The sequence below is a fragment of the Paramisgurnus dabryanus genome, chromosome 23 (assembly GCF_030506205.2).
Source record: "Paramisgurnus dabryanus chromosome 23, PD_genome_1.1, whole genome shotgun sequence".
Lineage (NCBI taxonomy): Eukaryota > Metazoa > Chordata > Actinopteri > Cypriniformes > Cobitidae > Paramisgurnus > Paramisgurnus dabryanus.
The window spans coordinates 19,887,551-19,902,929 of NC_133359.1; the positions used below are offsets into that span (position 1 = coordinate 19,887,551).

Consider the following 15,379-nt stretch of genomic DNA (forward strand, 5'->3'; position numbering starts at 1 on the left):
AGGACGCCTCGTGAAAGGGGTCCTAGCAGCTTGTGTCAATGTGTCATAAGGCACGTAATGTAGGTCGTGTCCCACGGATGCCATCTCCGCACGCCCATCGTAATGGGTTAATATTGGTAGTTAAGCATGAGATGCGTATCACTCTGATTGAACATAGCTTATAAAGCGATGCAATGAGTTTATAAAGGAGATGACTCGTCAGCTTGTTCAGGGGGGCGAGATCTCAGTCTGGTTCGGTAAATAATGAAACCACCGTAGATTGCCCGACCGCATTATCACAATAACACGGTCGAGAGTGCTGCAGTGCTAAATCATCCTCTTAATGTACCGTATTCACAGTACAAGGTGATTTATATGAGACAAACGGCGTTCCACGCGCCGAAGGCTGATTGCCGTCGTAAAGCGTGTTCAACCCACAGCAAATGCTGGGCTAGCTCGTAATGACAGCACTTCATGCAGCCGTGTGTAACTTAAGCAAGCTTCCCGGCCGTCAGCTCGGGGCGGGACCTTTGCTTAGTCAAACTGAAATGGACTTATGAACAGAATGCCACGATATTCAGCTTTCTGAGGCTCGTTAGAGGGGTACGTGTGCCCGTCTTAAACGAGATGCCGCGCGCGTCTGACTGTGCGCGCGCTTTAAGCTTTGAAACTTATTGTGGCGGGTAGCAAGCTCACTTGAGGTTGATATTACCCTTAATATCTCCGAGTATTGGAGCGGAGGTGTGAGCGTCTTCGGATCCGCTAATATAAATCAGCTATATGGCCGAAAAACGTCATAAACCGCTTGGCTGTAAGCCTTTGAGTGGCCGTCCGGAGAGGGCGCGATTCAAACGCTTGGAGCCATGCAAAAGTCTGAGGCTGTCCTTCCTCTAGGAAGAGAAAATAACAGCCGTAAGACCGTGCTCGTTTGCGCCATCAGCATCGTAGCGGAGAAACTGAGGTGGGCTGCGAGCGAATTTGGCAGAAAGGTGTTAGAGACACCGTACAGTCGTGGGGTGTCAATACACAGTATATGGCCAAACCGGGGTTTTTTCGGCTAGCGTCGATATAATTATGGACAGCGGGCCGTGTGTGCGTATTACTGATTGCTTGTCAGTAAGGCGATAAAGTGTTTAGAGACACCGTACAACCGTGGGTGTCAAAACACAGTATAGTAAGCACGGAAATTACTCTTTATAGAGGAATTAAATACCGTTCGCCACTATAGTGAGGTCGCATAGCCGACAGTATTACACAGTATGTTTGGATAAACAGCACACAGAAAACATTTCAGGGCAGTCCAGCCGAGGCGCGACTTAACCCCTTTTCTCCCAGACAGTTTCGTTCTCTGTTGATGCAGCTGTGCTGCGGAGACCAGAGCTCAGCCGTTCAGGTGCACAAGCCTCAGTAGTGACGGTGACCGAACGGCTCACGGAGCAGGGTAGTATGTCTAGGTGGTTTAATGTCAGACTGAACCCATCGCAGAGAGGAAGTCTGCCGTGAGGCCCGCGGTTTTGCCGTTTATTAAAAGGGCAGAAAAACCGGGTATATATATATAAGAATGTACCAATATTCAGCGCACTGATATAGGACGGGACTGAATAAAGGGAGGTATTCGGGCCTCAGTATATTATAAACAAATTCGTTCTGCCTCTGATTCCGTCTAAACCAGAGAGAAATTACCAGGCAGACAAAGAATGAGCTATCTGAAGTGAGATCGGCTCAGGCCAGTAAAGCTCTATAATAAGTGTTTTAGCGCTCCAATAGAGGCGTGTCCGCCTTATCGAGCAGACGAATGAGATCGTGCCGCTCCAGGAGGGGAGGGGCATGAAGCTCTCTTATAATGAGTGTTCTTGGTGCTCCAATAGCGGCGAATCGGCCCTATCGAGCAGACGAATGAGATCGCGCCGCTCCAGGAGGGGAGGGGCATGAAGCTCTGTAATCGTTGAACACTGGACAGCTGCATTTAGAGGCAGCGAGCCGTAATACCGCGTGCTAGCTAAGCCGTTAAGAGACCTCACCACTGTGGGGAAAGGAGCGAGGGACTCCGCGAGCGTGGAGCACGAGTGGCTGTGCTATGACAGAGACAGGGGCAGACCGCCCGTGTTTGCTTGTCGTATGCATCTATCCAGGTCTACGGTTCCCCGCTTGTTCATCTCAACAAGAGAGGAACGGCAGAGGGGAGCAGCAACACAGACAGAACAGCCATGCGTCGTGACGGTATCACCCGATGCACTCGGGGGATTAATATATGTGCCAGAGATCTCGCCACTGAATGTAAGAGGAGCGAAGGGACTCTGTAAGCATGAACGGTTGCGGTGTGACAGAACACAGGGGGGGTTAGTCCGTGTGTGCTTGTCTATGCATCCATCTAGTCTCATGGCTCGCCGTGTGTTCATCCCGGCGAGAGAGGAACAGCAGGGGGAGCACGAAACATGGATAAGACAACCAAAGCATAAGCGCGGTCCCGGCGTGGGAGGTGCCAGACCGGTAACGCGCTCGGAGGAAATTCATAGCAGAGAGGCTCACCGAGCCGCTGTGCTGGACGCTATTACAACAGCGCCTGCTCTTTTAGCTTATAGCTTTATATTAAAAATATTGATCTTACCGGGCGGCCGCAGGGGAGACCTCGTCAGGCGTGTGTCCGCTGCACAGGGCTCGTACCACGGCAAGCGAAGGCTATCTTCGGTTCTCGGCCGGAAAGCGGCAGGGGAAGACGCTAGACCTGGACTCTGCTATCTTCGGTTCTCAGCCGGAAAACGGCAGGGGAAGACGCTAGGCCTGGACTCCGCTGCAGGGCTTTTGTCAACGGCGAGGTAAGGCTTCTTCTTTTTCTTCGGAGCAGCGAGAGGTTCGCGCTGAAGGAGAAAATAATGAGCTCCTGACGATTGAACCGCGCTTATATAGGGACGCGTTCCTCCCGCGCGCGGGTTCAAACGTCATTGGTCTGTACTTTGTACAGACGTTAACCAATAGGCTTCAGTCACGGAGTAAACAGGAGTTTCCCCCCCCATAGCGTCAGCTAACTGACGCAATGCGAAGTGAACCGTATTGAAAGGGAACTGTTAAGTGTTGAGCTAAGTATGAAATGTTGGGCTCTATTAAAGTTCATTAAAATTAGAAAAATCCTGCAATGTTTTCCTCAAAAAACATAATTTCTTCTTGACTGAACAAAGAAAGACATCAACATTTTGGATGACATGGTGGTGAGTAAATTATCTGGATTTTTCTTTTAAGAAAATGGAATATTCCTTTAAGTGTATAATGTATATGTCACTACTAGCACCAAAATAATTGTGAATATGTTTTTTTTTAGACAGGCTTCCCAAATATTCCCTGTCAACCAAACAGAATGACAGTGACATCGCTAATTGTCTTAAACAGGTAGTGTCAATGATTTTCACTTATATTATGGGCATAATACCTGTAGTTATCATCACAGTCGGGGTGGGAAACACTGAAAAATAGAAGACCAAGACATTGTGTTATACTGAGTGCCAATGTCGAATGTTGAATTTGTAATGTTTTGTTGCACAAAGAAACGCAAAAGACACATACCCAATATCTGGATTGCTCAAAAACAATGCAAAAAATAAAAACTCAAAATTCCTCTATTACTGTACCCAATACTATGTTATCAAAGTGTTATTATGGAATTAGCAAGTGTTATCAAAACAATCGCATAGCACACATGTAACTATAGATATTTTTGTGACTAAAAGCATCTAAAATAAAAAAAAGGTTATATGATGATGATGATGATGATGATTTTATTTGTTTAAATGTCATGCACTCATAGGTGCCCAGCCCACATGGGCTTATATGACACTATCCAGTCATGGGAAAGATGACCATCAGAGAAAAAAAGAAAATAAACAATACAGTATAATACACCACAACATCCTGACATAATCACAACTAAATCACCTCATCCCAGGATACAAAGTCTTTTGTCTTAATGTCCATGCCTTGCCATGATAAAAATTTCATTTTCAAATAACCAAGACACCTTCAGGCATCCAAAACAAATCCGGGTTTTTCTGTTGCATCCTAGTATACAAATCAACTCTTAAATTACTATACAGTGGACAATAAAACATAAAATGAAATTCATCCTCTACCAAACATAAATCACATACAGAACATAACCTAAGCACCCCACTTCCACCTCTAGGGGCAGCACTCCAGCTCTAAGCTGAGCACATAAGGACCTCTGTCTTCTTTTCAAATTATATTTGACATAAGATTCAATAAAATAATTTTCCTTAAACTGCACATAACTTCATAATTTAGGCTTCTGTAACATCTCTAATTTTCACTGTTCTTTATAAGTCTCAAATAATGATTGTCTGATGTTGGTAACCTTACACTGTATACTATTCAAAAACAAGCATTGTAAATTTGCTACTGAGAAGATCCTTGGACCAAGGATGTCCGTGGGCTCTATCCCAGTTAAACACTTTTCGTGTGAGCCTTTCCTCTGGTAAACACACAAGGCGGTTCCATAGCCTAAGGACTTCTACTCTTTGTTTAACCACACAGGGCTCCCAGCCCATATCCCCCTCTATGGCTAGGGAGCGGTATACCTGTGCACTCCAAGAAAATATCTCATAGCTCTGTCTTGAACCCTATTACATTCTGGAGCATCTTTAAAGCCCCATACTCCAGCAGCATAGAACAGATCCAACCAATGAATCATACAATTTAGTAAATGTTTCAAAGCTTAGCTCAGGACAGACCTTCATCTTATTAACCACAGCTCCAAATGCCTTCTGAAAAATCACATTTTCATGAAAAACAAACCCAAGATACTTATAAGTTACAGAATACATCAATAATATTTGTCCAAAATGAAATTCATGATCACTTCGATATACAGAAGGCTTTCTAAAAATGAACTATTTGTGTTTTATCACATTTAATGGAAAGTCTCCATTTGTTACACCATTATATACACTGTAGTTTTTTCTCCTCGTCAGCAACTAAAACAATATCATCAGCGTACAATAATATACTAAGATTCAGATCATCAATGTCTTTACCCAAGTTAGCGCTCTTTATTTCTTGATCTAAATCATTCACATAGATTGCAAATAGAGTTGAGAGAAGATGTCTCCTTGTTTCACTCCAAATGGGGTGTGAAACCAATCTGTCCTTAACTTATTCACCTGCACACAGGCTAATGGGGCCTTGTACTGGGCTTTAATGGATTTATAAAAATGACCATCAATACCACACATAATTAATTTATATGCCAGAAGGTCTCTATTTATCCAATCAAAAGCTTTTTTTAAATCAACAAAACAAACGAAAGTACGTTTGTCTTCCTGCAGTCTTGCTCTCACCACTGAGGACAGAACATAGATGTGGTCAATGCACGCTCTGTTTTTCCTGAATTCATTCTGCTCATCCACCAAATATTTTATTCATTTCTAGAAATTCACAAAGCCGTTTATTGAGGATGCCAGAAAACACCTTATAAAATGTACTTATCAAACTAATGCTTATGTATTTCAAGGGGACTCTTGGGTCAGCTTGAGAAGACTTGGGGATAGGCTGAATAATAGACTTATACACTGATGGTACAAAGCCACTTTGAAAACATTATCTAAATAAACAATGCAGTGTCTTTAACAACTTAGGACATTTACTGTAAGACCTCGTTAGACAATTCATCCACACCAACAGCTTTATATGGTTTCGTCTTTTCAATAACAGTCTTCAACTCCTCTACAGTAATCTCACCATTTAAAACGTCATTTGTAAACGGCAGAAATGGACGTTTTTGTTCAAGCAGCATTTTAGATCTACAAATATGAACTAAAAACTCATCATCAAACTGATGGGTGCTGTTGCATGCAAACAGATTACTATAGTCTGTCTCCCATCTACTTATCACTTGCTCTGTTATAAATATAGATTCCCCTGTATATGTGACAATCTCATGTGGAATTAGCTTTTTCCTTTTCGGTCCAAGCTTGTTCATTTCTTTCCAGAACTGCTGTGGGTTGTTACTCTGCAGATGCTGTTGTAGCTGGAGAGCTTTTCCTCTCCTGGAGCGTCTTTTATAGATTCTCAACATTTTATCAAAATCATTCTGACGGTTTTTAAATACAACAAATAGATCTCTTTTCGAAATCTGTTTTTTGCATTGTAAATACTTTTTCTCTGCCATGCGAAGATTTAGCCACATGTTCTGTAGTTCATTATTCCAATAGGGTTGTTTGATTTTATGTATCTTTTGACTAGCTCTTGTACTTCGTTTAGTATATTACCATCTTCAATGTAGACACCCATTATTTTAAAATTTGCAAAATCATATTAAGATGCGTTTAAAACAATACTGAACGTTTATTTGCTGCTTTTTCTTCATCATTTGGTAAAAAATTATGTTTTAAATTAAATAAAAAAAAATTGAATGAAAGAAATTATTATTATTTGTCTACAAACGTATAAACGTACACTTTTATATTTTTCACTCTTGTGAACGGTGGTAATGTACATAAAGGTATACGTTTATAATCTTGTAAATGTAAAGGTATGTATATCTATATAGTAACTTACTCATGTTAATCAATTTCTTAAAATACATTAACACAATTAAATAATTACCTGTTGTTTGCCACCCATTGTCCATATCTTCCATACCTCCATAATCTCCCATAAATTCTACATAAAAAAGTCAGATATTTGTTATGTATTAAATATATTGAGTTTTCAAAGCTAAACATTTCTTTAAAAATGTATTAATTTTTTTGTGGCTAACCAGCTTGTGTTGACTGCAGCCCTATTAGTAATACAGCACATCTTAGCATCCATATCTGGGACATCCTCGTGGTCCCCATGGTGATCAAGTACCTGCTCTGCTCAAGATGAATGGTATCCTAACCTGAAAGTCCTTGCCTTTTTAAAGCCTTTTAGACACAAAGTAATGCGTGATCAGAAGGTGTGACCCAAACATATGCATTAATATGGTATGTTTTAATAGTTTTAAAATAAACATTTAATGTTCCGCTATGCAAACAAGGATTATTTAAACCCCTCTGATGAGAAACACTGTCTTTTAGTCATACCTATGCATTTATCTCAAACTAAACAAGGATGTGATGATTTGTGCCTTGAAGCGTTAAAAAAAAACGTACTGACGCCCTCAATGTCTACTTTGCTGATGCTAGTTGTGGACTTTTTTATATTTGCATTGGGGTCATTTAAGTGATGCAAATCTAGTAAGTAACGAAAAAATGTTGTAGCATCATAGCTCCTCATATAAGGCCGTCATGGTTCACATGGTTTGTCATGGTTGACTCATGCCTCAGTGGCAAACAAAATATTGACATGTAGTCCATTCAAAGCTTTAAAATGAAAAGAGCAAAAAGTGGTCAAACAATTTATTTAAGCTTAACTAGATTCTTACATCCATTTATGTATTTGGCAGACGCCTTTATCCAAAGTGACTTAACGTGCATTACAAGGTATAGATTTTATCAGTATGTGTGTTCCTATGAGGGTGTTTCTCACACAAAGATCTCGCACGACTTGAAAAATTTCCGTCATTAAACTTTTATAATGCTTTTTCTCTGTTTTGATGCTTGCACCACAATTTGAAATCATTTATTTAATACTAATGTATAAAGTCAACATATTTTTTGTGTGGATATACTGTACTGTAGTATGTAAAAGTATCAACATCGCTAACCATATGTCAACACAAATTAATATTGATGAAAATAGTACAAACATCAGTGTTTCCGCCACATGTGGTTGGCCCCACGTCAAAAAAACATTCCCGCCATTCCTGTCGTTGTGGCTAGAAGGGATGCAGCAAACCAAATCTTGCCGGATGAGCACTGTTTTATCCTAATCCTTCACTAAAACCTAACCCTAAACATTTTACGGGATTTAGGTTGTAGCTGTATCCCATCTAGCCAGGACCGCTGTTTCCCCATCCTAATCTAATCCTAAACTTTTCGGTATTTGCTTTATCCATTTTAGACAAAACCCACGCCGCAGCTACTCTGTCTTAAATAGAGAAATAAAGTCGTTCATTAATTCGCATTGTTCACTCATTTTTAAATAAATATCCTAAAATATCTAAATTTTCCCCAGGGGTTTAGTTTTATGCACAAATTATATCAGCAGAACATGATTATTGTATGTCTCTGTTTGGAGAAAAAAATATATAAAATACGCCTGAAATATGTTTTACTTAAATAATTAGCAGATTAACAAAACAAATTCAAAAAGTAGCCAAACCTATATGACTTTCTGTCATTTTTGTGACACGCTCCAAAACCAAAGCACATCATCTTTTTTAATGATTTAAAAAAGTTTTTTTCTTATTATGAGTGTACACAAATAAAAGTACACCATTTACAGTTTTAAATGTTGTTTTACTTTGATCTGTATGGCCATAATTTAGGGTAATTTCAGGTGCAAGCTTATGCTGTTCACTGGTGCATATACAGGAATCCAGCACAGGGTGTCAAGAAAAAGACATTAAACATTTTATTTAATGAACGGGTTAACTCGTCAATGGCGAGGAAACTGTCTTCAGAAAGAGCGGGGATACAAATAAACAAAGGGCCATTTGAAACCTGCTGCCTATCTGCGTTTATGGAATCGAGTAGAAATGGTCTTGGATATTAGACCCACTGTCCGCTCGAGCATATTGATTCCCAACTCGCATCCACACCACAAATGACACATTAATATATTCCACCTTTTACATCAAATATTATGCGGTTCATGCGCGGATACCCACCTGCGTGCAGGACTCGGCCCTGCTGTTCTGTCTGAAAATAGATGAAATATAGTCTCACCGTCTGCCTCATGTTTAATATTACCAGCGTCCTTCTCTTCCCATAGGAATAATGTAAGTTTCCTCCCAAACAGATGAATGTAGACTATTAAAGGGATCGTTCGGCCAAAAATGATATTAAACCCATGATTTACTCACCCCCAAGCTGTCCGAGTTGCATATGTCCATCGTTTTTCAGACAAACACATTTTCAGTTATTTTAGAAAATGTTGTAGATCTTTCGGTAAAATAAATGTGAAGTTACAGGGTCCACGTCCTTCAAGTCCAAAAAAAGTGTGTCCATCCTTCACAAAATAAATCCAAATGGCTCCAGGATGCCAAACAAAGGTCTTTTGCGGGTAATCCGCGCGGTGTTGTTGTAGAAACATCCATATTTAAAACTTAATTAACGAAAATAACTACCTTCCGGGAGCGCCGCCATCTTAGTCGCGTCCGCATTCAAGATCAGAGCTTTACGCAACTTACGGAGGTTACTCTGCTGCTGCTCTGTGCCCCCGCCCTCCGAATTTGTCATACGTCACTAAGAAAAGTGGGTACACTACGCTTATACAGTACTCTCTCCTGAATACAGAGGAGTCAAGATGGCGGCGCTACCGGAAGGTAGTTATTTTCGTTACTAAAGTTTTAAATATGGATATTTTTACAACAAGGGATTACAACAAGGGATTACCCTCAGAAGACCTTTTTTATCATCTTGGAGCCGTTTGGATTTATTTTGTGAAGGATGGACGCACATTTTTTGTACTTGAAGGATGTGGACCCCGTAACTTCACATTTAATTAACTGAAAGATCTAAAACATTTTCTAAAATATCTGAAAATGTGTTTGTTTGAGTAAATCATGGGTTTAATATCATTTTTGGCTGAACTATTCCTTTAATTTCCTGCAGTCCCATTTAAGTAGTATTCAGTATTTAGCCTACCTTTTCGTTTTGGACCAAATATCTTATCATTTAATGTGAAACTTTTTGAGTGTCGATCTGACACACACCAGTGCACTGCGTTCATATTTAGCCTTTAGCTAGAATAACTAATGGCCTGATAACTTGATGATGTGAGTGCCGTGATTACAAAAGGATGTCCAAAAAACTCAAGTAATATGTTAAATAGACCCTTTTACTGTTTGAACACAATGATGACGTGGCAACGTATGCGCGTACATATTGGCAACGGAGCAACGGAAAGAATCAGCAGTGAAGCAACACAGCGCAGTTATTTTAGAAAGTTGACTTAATCAACTTTTTTTACTTTGCTGTCTTAAATGTTTTGTTGAATCAACTCAGATTTACAAGTCATTTCAACTTATTATTATTTATCTTGACTAGAGATGAGTTGTTATAACTACAGGTGAGTTGTTATAACTTATAAAATTAAGTTGAATTTTCTCAACTATATTTTATTAGTTGTGACAACTCATCTCTGTTGACATGACTTGTAAATCTGAGTTGATTTAACAAAAAATTTTAAGGCAGCAAAGTTTTTTTAAAGTGTACTTATTTTATATTAGTGCAACCAAACTCTGTTCTTACATCTGATATATTGTATGTTTATATATTTAAAGAAGATACTTTTCTGGAAGGCATTAAACTTTTGTGAAAATCCAAAAAAGCTGGCGTTGGCTGACAACTTAAAAAAAAACAAATGCTGGCATGAAAAGCGTTAAAGGTTTCAACTTACTGCCCGATTTGCTGTGCAGCCGGGTCATCGTCTTTATGTCCAAAAAAACGGGCCAGGTATGAAATTAAATTGATGTTGATGTCGTATAATGGGTCAAGTGTTCTAATAATCAATGCGAGTGCGGGTTATCAAACATGTAATTCAACATGTTTTTTTTTATATACATTTTAGAATAAACATAGAAAAGCAATAGGAAATACATGTTTTTATAATACATGATTGTATTCATTAAATTAGGAATTAATGATTTTTATATTTAAAAAATCTGTACATTAACAACCATGGGGGCCCCCTGACCCCACAGCTGGAAAAAAATCCTAGGGGAAACACTGAAAATATAAAGCGATATTACATGAACCACTAATTATACACCTAAAGCTTTGTCTCCGCTACTTTTGAAATACATTGAGGAACTGGCTGGATGCCACTGCAAATAAAGATTGTTTAAACAGTTTTTTCTCCATTACTCTGTGTACTCGTATCCGTGATGTTTCAACTTCAAGTGACATCAGTAAAGTTCTCAGTACTTACTGAAACATGTATTTCGTTTTTATTTCCGGTTACCATATAAATAGCTTTTAAAAGAAAAAAAATTCAGGTTAAAATATCTCTTTTTAATGGTTACAGTTAATTATTTTAAACACGGTGTAAACTACTCCAAACACATTATGTATGTTCAGTTACACTATACACTGTAAAAAAAATAATACGCTGAATTTACTAAAAAATATAGTGCATCATTTTTGAGTCCCTCTTCCAAGTTTCACATTGAATTTTAAGCAATTCCTTAAAAAAAATAAAGCTTAAACTGCTTAAAATTCAATGTAAAACTTACTTAAAAAATTGCAAATGCTTAAATTGCTTAAAATTTTATGTAAAACTTACTTTAAAAAGTGGGTGCAAAAATTATGCAATATATATATATATATATATATATATATATATATATATATATATATATATATATATATATATATATATATATATATATATATATATATATAGTAAATCCAGCATATTATTTTTTTCAGTGTACTCTAAAAATCCTGAGTTACTTTCAACTCAATGTTAGGTCATAAAGTGACGAGCCCAGCCTGTTGGATTGTAATTTAACCTGCTGGGTTATTTCAAACCAAAATTATGGGTTGGTTTAACCCATTGTTGGATAAAATATAAACATTTCCTAGGTTAATTTAACCTAACCCATTGTGTATTATTATTATTATTGTAAACCGTCCTTGACTGTTATGTATCTTTTCTTAACAAATCAAAACACTTTGTTTTTTTTCCAAGCACAAACGTTTCCTTCAGGAAATGATAGTGTTGTCAAACCTAGTGTAAATCTAATCATATTTTCAAATTGACTTTTCATAGATGAGAAATGGGAAAAAAAATGTTTAAACATTCAAATATATGACGCTTGTCGTAATGGATTTCAAAGATGTGAAACCGGTTTAGATACAGAGAAACTATGCAAACACAGTCGAACTTCTCGGAAATTCTTATTTGAAAATGTACACCACCTGTTCAAACATCTCCTGTTCCTAATTAATATGCATATACGTAAGTATTTTCCTGTATCACATCTTCTGTTTCCTGCAGTTTCAGTCTTGACAAGCAAAAAAATATTAGGTAAAAAATCTTATAAGTACAAGTAACCAATAGATGTTATGTATGGCTTTGTCAGTGATGTCAATCACATCAGCATGTGTGTGCATTTATAAAGTATACATACATTGTCTGAATTATTAGTTATAACACTGATTCTTGAAACTTTGGCAAAAACATGTCCCAGTAAGAAAAGTGCTAATTCTGTTGGAAATTAATAACATTTTCATGAAGAAAAAGAATCAATGTTATAATCAGGGGGTCCTTTGCACATATGTAAGGTTCTTTTATAGGTTTATTTATTTTTTATTAATTTAATGATTATATGCTGGCCCATTGCCTACAATATCATCTGTCCTCGGTTAAGAGATAATCATTTCAACTTGATTAAAAAAGCCAAAAGTAATAATTGAATTGAATAATATATTTACGAGTACATTGTAATATGTATTAAAAACTACAAACAGTGAGTTTTGAACAATATTTACTATCATTTTGTGATTGCTCAAAATGTGTCCCACATATTCGTCACCACCATCAGATATTTATAAAAAGCAATAAAATCAGACAATTAAAGGGTTAACTGCATTCCTCGGGACCCCATTTTCAAACCTTCAGCTCTACTGCATGCTTCAAGATCACTCAAGCTCCTGTATGTTTCCTATTTTCTCTTAAACTTGTTCATATTTTTGGACACTGCTACTGTGACAACCATAACATCAACACCGTCATCTTTGTAAAAAAATATTAGATTAGATTATGAAAAAAAAGTATAATTTTTAAGAAGAGGTCTGAAGTAGCTAGCAACAGAGGGGAAACAAGATGGCTAATGTGAACAACTCATCTATTTTTTTTATCTATTTTAGGTTTTTGTCACCACCAGGGACGTGCACAGGATTTTTTAGGGGCAGTTGCTCGGACCTATATAAAGGGCACCCCCCCCCAATTTTTTTTTTTTAAACTCACGGCCTTTATGAAGGACTGAGAATAACAGGGTCTTTATTAAAATCAGCAAACATGTTTGCCTAATGCCTACCAAAAAAATTGTAGCCTAGGCTGCTTGTCTGCAAGCTATGATAGCTATCTGCTATCTGTCTGATTATTTAGGCTTAAACGTGGCAAACTCAGCCTGGATTCATGAAGATTTTAACAGAGGTGGAAAGAGTAGCCAAAAACTTTACTCAAGTAAAAGTACAAGTAACTAAATAAATAATTACTCAAGTAGAAGTAAAAAGTATGCAATGAAAATAATACTCAAGTAGCGAGTTACTAGTTACTCATGAAAAAATAAATCTAGATATACACGCGCAAACACACACACACACAATACAGTGCCCTCCAGAACTGTATCAGAACTGTAAAGACAAGATTTTTCTGTTTGCTGTGGAGACCAGAAATTGGTAAGATAAATATCAGTATGTCAGAAGTTTAGAATGTCACATTTTATTAACCTTTGTTTATGTTTCAACACATACATGCTTTAACAACAAAGAACAACAGCATTAAATGCTGACTTATGTATGTTGTACACAAATGCACATAAGTGAATCAAACTGATCCTACACATTTTATGCTTTTCATGTGTAAACAATCAGGACACAGCTCAGTGACCATTAAAAAAAAATAATGTGACAGATTCTGTACTTTTGTCTCATGTTCATCTTTTAATGTTTAGACATTTCTTGACTCCACAACAAACAGAAGAATACTTATGGATGGGCACTTCTACATTATGTGTAAAACTGCAACATACACAAACAGTACAGAAAAAAGAATACAAACACAGAATAGACAAGCATTTCAAATTAACAAATTAACTCTAGTGTCAATGTTGATGTAGCTTATAGCTGAAATATCAGACAAGTAAACTGACAACAGTTTTGCATTCACTATGTATAAAGTTATAAATCTCCTAAGGTTGTCTGAGGACATTGACAGTTTACACTTACATAAAAATGATTTTAGACAAAACTCATGTTTTCTTACGTTGTCATGTCACATGTGTTTTGTGAGAATCACTTACATCATACAGTACAGCATACAGCCAATCAGATGTCAATCATCGATGGATTTTCTTCAATCTGTGCTAATGCTTCTGGAGGTTGCACGCGTTTAACTGTGTCTGACGATGGACGAACAGGTCGCGTGTATGTAATGGCGGGTACATGTGTGAAGTTTTGCTTTTAGTTCAAAGATTGATAAATTCATTTCCACGTCACCCAACACTGGTTATATTCTGCGTGTTTCTAACTTACATAGGTTACGAGTAAAAACTGTTTTACTAAAACAGCTTCGGACGATTCCGTTTTTGCAGCGATCTGAACAATTCATTCAAACTGATTCGCGAACCAATTTAAAACGTTTGGCCCATTCGCTTTGTAAAGAATCGACTCAAAAGACTCATTTATTTTCAACACTTTTTAAGGAATCGTCTCAAACGAGTCATTAATTTGCGAATGCGCCAGAAACACAAGATAGCAATTTAAAAATAAAATACAAATTTCCTAATTAATTAAAATACAGTAACGAAGGAACGCTGCATAGTGTAAACGAAGTAAAAGTACAATTTATATTTTTCCACCTCGGAAGGGCAACTTGAGTCGAGAAGGGCATATGGGCAGTTGCCCGGGCAACCTGAGCAACCCCCCTGTGCACGTCCCTGGTCACCACCGTCAGATTTTCTGTCTTTTCTGTCAGGTTTTATGTATTTTAGGAAGTTATGATTTTAAATGTGTTCATCACAGTGCTCAGGGTTGTTCTTTTTTGGACCAAATATTTACATAAAGTTTAAGCAAGAAGCCATTGACTTGAGTGGTATACATTTTGGAAAAGTTGGAAAAGTTATTAAATTAATAGTCTCTATTAATACAAAAATATGTTTCTTATATAAAAAAATATTACTTTTTCTATTTAGGCTTAAAGTAAATGTTGTATGAGAAATAACTGGAAAAACGCCTATTTTATGAAAAAAAAATACAAACAGGGGAGGTTGCACCGGTAAATTGCTGAACAGCCAAGACCTTGGTCTATAATGATATACCTTCAGATTTTGTAATTTAACTAACTTTTTTTTCTCCAAAATTTAAACTTGTTATATCCAAATTCCCAAGAATCACTGATAAGGTATTACAGTCAGATTCAGTCTTAATAAATCAAAGGCCCCAGTCCTGGTTTGTCCTACCAAACTATATAACCGATCTGTGTTTGCTAAATGATTCCTGTTACAGTGTTTGACAGTGGCTCTCATGTTTATTACAAATATCTAGGGGAGTGGCGATATTAAACTACAAAATGATCC

The 15,379-nt window shown here is 37.4% G+C and overlaps 1 protein-coding gene across 1 annotated transcript in view; it reads right to left on the reverse strand.

Moving 5' to 3' along the window:
• Positions 1 to 15,379, reverse strand: part of LOC135780829 (uncharacterized) — a 75,134-nt gene that overhangs the window by 54,155 nt on the left and 5,600 nt on the right. The window lies entirely within an intron of this gene.